The sequence below is a fragment of the Calidris pugnax genome, unplaced genomic scaffold, assembly GCF_001431845.1.
Source record: "Calidris pugnax isolate Ruff unplaced genomic scaffold, ASM143184v1 scaffold186, whole genome shotgun sequence".
In the NCBI taxonomy this organism is placed as follows: Eukaryota; Metazoa; Chordata; class Aves; order Charadriiformes; family Scolopacidae; genus Calidris; species Calidris pugnax.
This window is the reverse complement of record NW_015090994.1, coordinates 1,275,905-1,281,484: the sequence shown is the minus strand read 5'-3', so window position 1 is coordinate 1,281,484 and position 5,580 is coordinate 1,275,905. Positions and strand designations below refer to the sequence as shown.

Sequence of the window (5,580 nt, the reverse complement as noted above, 5' to 3'; positions counted from 1 at the left end):
GTGGCCGGGGCCGCCGCGGCGCTGGGACCGGCCCCGTGCCCCGCCCGGGAAGCGGCGGCCGGGGCAGCGGTGACACTTGGCGTCCGGCTCCCCAAGAGCTGCCTCCCCCTCCGCACCCCGCGGCCCGGCCCGTTGCGGTGTCCCGGCGGGGGACCATCGGTAGCCCCCTGAGGGGAGACGGGGTGTGCGGGGCGGGGGGCGCCGCGGCGGCTCCGCACGCTGCCCGCCCTCTCCCTGAGGATGCTTTAACTTCCACATAATCGAACTTTTTTCTTTTTTTTTTCTTCCTCCCTGTTCGTTTTCAGTGAAAAGCGTGACAGAAGGGGTGATGTAAAGCGTGCCTCGTGAGGCAGAGCCTTTTTTTCCCGTTCCCCTGCTAATTCAGCCGTACCCCTCCTATTTATTTTCATCTTCTGCCCTGTTGCTTTCAACATTTCTACCGCTGGCGTGGGGGCATCACTCACCTACCTCTGCTCGTGGTAGAAGGGGGAGATGACTACTTGCTGATGAGCAAATCTGGGGAGAATGACTTTTTTCTTTGTTTTCTTTAATTCCATCCAGGAGAGGCCGTAATACCCTACCTACCCCTAAGATAGTCAAGTTTGCCTTGCTGCCAAACAGACTTTAGTGCTTGGGGGCAATGATGTTCTCAAAAAATACTTTGTTAGAATAGGTGGTCTGATAGCAAATGGACTGTTTTTTTTTTACTTTGGATTTTCTTCATTAATGCACGCTTCCATGTGTTCATTAGCTATAATATTCTGTGGAGAATTCAAGCTCTGCAGCGTAGACTTAGGGACTACAGAGAAAACAGCACTTTCAAAATCTGGGTAAGAATGCTTGGAAGAACCAGTATTGTACTAAAATAACTGATGCTCTAGGAGAACTAGTTCTTTGGAAATTAGTTTGAATGGTGCATTTGAGATGAAAAAAGATATATTTGTTGTACTGGTGCCTTGTTTATTGGATGGGTAGATAGCTGGTAAGATACTGACTCCCTGGTCTGTTTGAAGGTGACGGGGCTGGAATAACTGCAGTCTTCTCTGTGTGTGGATTGAATTCCTTCATTATGGAGATAATTAATTGCTGTGGTTGACTGAAAGTGGCTCAGAGTACCCTTTGCTCAAGCGTGGTGCTGTTGCTTTAGATGGTATTGCCTGCATCTTAGAATCATAGAATGGTCTGGGCCAGAAGGGACCTCCAAAGGCCATCTAGTCCGACCCCCCCGCAGTCAGCAGGGACACCCCCAACTAGACCAGGTTGCCCAGGGCCTCGTCGAGCCTCTCCTTGAATATCTCCAGGGATGGGGCCTCAACCACCTCCCTGGGCAACCTGTTCCAGTGCTCCACCGCCCTCACAGTAAAGAATTTCTTCCAAATATCTAATCTAAATCTCCCCTCTTCCAGTTTAAAACCATTACCCTCATCCTATGACTACACTCCCTGATAAAGAGTCCCTCCCCAGCCTTCCTGTAGGCCCCTTCAGGTACTGGAAGGCCGCTATTAGGTCTCCCCAGAGCCTCCTCTTCTCCAGGCTGAACAACCCCAGCTCCCTCAGCCCATCCTCATAGCAGAGGTGCTCCAACCCCCCAATCATTTTAGTGGCCCTCCTCTGGACCCGCTCCATCAGGTCCATGTCTTTCCTATGTTGAGGGCTTCAGACCTGTACACAGTCTTCATCTGGGCTTCTAAACTGGTTGTGATAGTAAAGTGTGCAGCTGGAGATGGCTTAAGTTCAGAGCTGAGATGCTGCTGTAACTTCTATTAAAGGCATAAGGAGAAGAAGTTCACACTTGATGCCTTGGTATGTCCATTTATTTTAACAGCAGTTACGGTTCTACCGAGTACTGAATAATTTCAATATTTGAGTACTGGTAGAAATTAATTCTTTAAAGTAAAAGCTTGAGCTACACCCCTATAGAAATAAAATTTTTGCTCAAGCATTGCCACTGGCACTTGTCTTCCAGCGAATACCTGCAAAAGAGGAACTATGCCCAGAAGAGAAGGATCTCTTCAAATTAATAGCAGAAAAAGAAATAGTTCACTTGGAAAAAGTGGTGAGGGAACAGCTGTGTGTTAAGGGTGAATTTTTCAAAACAACTTATTGTCAGTTTGTGTTATCTATGTCTTTTTGCCCTCTCAGCTGGTTTATCCGAGATAAATCTTGCTGCTGCAGAGTGATGTTTAGCAGAAAATTCAACCTTCTGAAAAAAACCCCCAAGAAGTACCTGGGAAATAAAGCCCTTCTGAGCAGAACCTCGGGTGCCTTAGAGAAGAATTTTGTATTGTTTCCACACTTGCTCTGTAGTTATGGACAGTGGGAGATGAGGCTTGGTGTATGATTTGTGTACCACAGTATCTTCCTGGGCTCTGAAAGCTGCTGATGTTATCGAGTGTATGCGATGCTATACAGCCAATTGTGTAGTTTCTGTATGGCAAGTGTATTGCCAAATAGGTTGTTTGCCTTTTAAGACCGCAGATAAACTACTCCAAATTGTTTTAAAATTGATTACAAGGAAGTCACATGCTTAATTTTTGGAATTTCTTAGGATTAAGTAACAAGCTCGTGGTTGCCTTCACTAAACATAGATCAGTGCTAGCTCTTGCCACATGACAAATCTTGATGTCAGTGAAGGATTTCAGTTCTCTTTTGCTTCTTTATTGCTTGTCTTTAAAATATGGCTGTCACCAACTCTGTTTTGAAGCTTAAAAAGGAAAGTTTCTTCCTGCTAATACTAGCAAATATTTCTACTCTTGGTCTTGCTTTCCTATAGTCCTATATTTAATTTTCAGTAAATCAGTATTCAACTACAGTTACTCTTGTTCTTACTTCAGTGCTGCTGATTGTTTTCCAGTAAACAAGACTATTATGGTGATAGGATATCATGGGAGAGCATGTGCTGTGATTTATGTTGTGTCTTTGAAAGACTGAGAGATTCATATTTGAAAATGGGGAAAATCTCTTCCTTCATTTCAGATTAAATAAACGAAAACAAGAGGAACGGGGAATGTTGAGAGAACCAGTTCATCTTCTTTCCTTTGCCAGCTTTCTGGGATTTGTGCACAGCGCATCCTTTCCAGCCTTGTTTATGTTGATGGGGAAACAGCATTAATTCTTACAACAGTAGTAGTGGCTGAGGTTGGACTCTTATTATGGCAGTGATCAGCACTCCTGGGTGTGAGGGTATCAGTTCCTGAAGGTTGTTGTGCCCCAGTCTGAGCTGAAACAACAATGTTTTTATGAGGAGGCTGAGCGAGCAAGCCCCTGTCATACAATGAGGGCTCTTTAGGGTACTGGGCTCAGCATCCTTGTGCGAATTAGGAGTGGTACAAGGGACGTAACCGCTCGCTTACGTATAATTACTTGTGATTTTGGGTTCACTTTTCAGAAGCTCATCTTAACAACTTGGGAGAACCACTGGAGTACAAGTCAGCAGATAGAAGCTTTCAGCCGTTAGGTGACGTGTGCTCCTCAAAATTCTTCCTCCGGGGAGATAAACAGAGCTTGATATCGCGGTTGGTGGGCCAGGATTTCAGCCTGGAAATATCAAATCATTTCCTTTAAATCAGGATATGATATATGAACTTAGTGCTGTTGAGCCTGTGCACTGTTAAGGCAGGAAGTGAAGACGTTTTTAATTGTAGAGGAGAGTTGATGGGATCTCTTGCAGCTATAGGAGAGCAGCAGTGAATGGCAGTGCAGCGTTGCATCGCAGCGTTCTGTGAAATTATAAGTGATAGAACTAAGCATTCCTTCTCTTATTTAAAGCATACACAAATAATCCATCATGCTCGTGTCCCAGGAGGCAGAGAACTTTCAAAATGTGTTGCAGGCAGTTAACTGGCCTCTTAGCAGAGGGAGGTATTTGGGAGTATGAGCTGTGCAGAGCACACAGCTGTTGCCACAATAGCTTTTCTCCAGCTGTCATGCAGAGGTCTGTCACAAAATACCCCACATTCCCTTCTAACTCAGCCCTTTGTAATATTCAGGTTTCCTTGCTCAAAGCGAGTACAGCCCAGCAAATACCTCATCACCCCTTGCACTTTTTTTTTTATCCTGCAGTTGCCATTTATTTCATGCTTTTTTTTTTTGGTTAAACTGAACAATGTATAGCGCGTATCAGTACTGTGCAGCCAGAAAGCTGCTAATGTTTTATTCTTTCAAATCTGCTCTGCAAAATAGTGGATGCTTTTGATCAGAATTGTTAAAATTATTTGTCATACTGTTTTTCCTCTTGATAAAGATATAGCTTTTATTTTGTGACAATGACATGTATATTTTTGCATACTGAGTAGGCTTTAGTGGCTTACAAGAATGTATTAGTTAATAAAAGTTACTAGAACCCTGAGATGGTATTGACTAGATATAATTTAGTGGGGCTGAGTTGAGCTTAGTTTGTCCATCAGCTTAATGTTAACTATGGTAGTGCATGAGCATGTTTGAGACTGTGAAACCACTTAATGTGATATAAAATGTATGTAGGGGTTCAGTGTTTGGTGCATTTGTTTGGTGTTTTTTTTATTTCTTTACTGAATTTTTTTTACTATATTTACAAGCTTAGTTCTTGCTGCTAAATCTGTAAAACAAATATTTTTCCTACTGCTCTTAAACTGTCAGTAACAAGTTGTGATTGGAGCTGAGCTTACTGTTCTGCTAGCTAGTGAGTAAAATGAGTTGGATGTAGATTTGTTGACTCTTTAATGTTAATATCAGACACTTGTCTGAAAGCAAGCATATATGGCTTGCAGATGGGTGGTGAGCAGCTGTTCAGGCTTCTTTTTCTCCTTTTTCCTTTCCTTTTCCAAGCTGCTACTTTCACAAGACTGTTAATTCCCGTTAACCATCAGCGAAGCTGAAGGTGGGCTATCTCAAAGTATCCTTTATCTCTGATACAGTGTTGGGCAAGAAAGTAGCTCGTTCTGGGTTTTATGGTGAAGCTCTAAAATAGAGCAGTGAGGCAGATTGAAAAGCAGCAACTGAAAAGGCAGCTGGCGTTGGAGCCAACGTGCTGGGTGTTTGGTGGTCCCCCGTGCCTTAATGAACCACTTCTGCCTGCTGGACCTCTGCAGTCCTAGGTGTTCTCACTAACCCTTGCTCACTGTCGAAAGAAAGGGAAAAAAAAAAAAAAAGAAAACTTGTGAAAAGATGTATTTTCTGGGTTGTGCAGAACACTCTATGAAACATTGTCTGTGTTTAGTAACAGTTAAGGTCTATCTATTCAGAGAAATGCAGTTCATAAGTTTCTTTGGCAGGACTCTGACCCTCAGAAACTGCAGTTGCAATACCTGGATAGATTTCAAGCTGCAACAGTAAATACCTGTTCTTGGAAATAACAGGGTGGAGCAACTAAGCATTGCTCTTGCGTAGCAGTTTTTCTCTAATTTATAAGAAAATGATCTGGTTTGTCATTAGTTCACACACAATAAAATGAGACATTTATCCTCCTTTTTTTCCACTATTGTGATGTTCTGCCAGCTTTGTATCATTTTCTGAGACACCATATCTAAAGGAAAATAGAATGACATGTCAAGTGATATAGGGTATCTTGTATTCCAGACGAATACATATTTGTTCTGGATA

At 43.2% G+C, this 5,580-nt stretch overlaps 1 protein-coding gene across 1 annotated transcript in view; it reads left to right on the top strand.

Annotated features, from left to right (window-relative positions):
• RRAS2 (related RAS viral (r-ras) oncogene homolog 2) overlaps nt 1-5,580 on the top strand; it is a 62,077-nt gene that overhangs the window by 478 nt on the left and 56,019 nt on the right. The gene's annotated exons all lie outside the window — the stretch shown is intronic.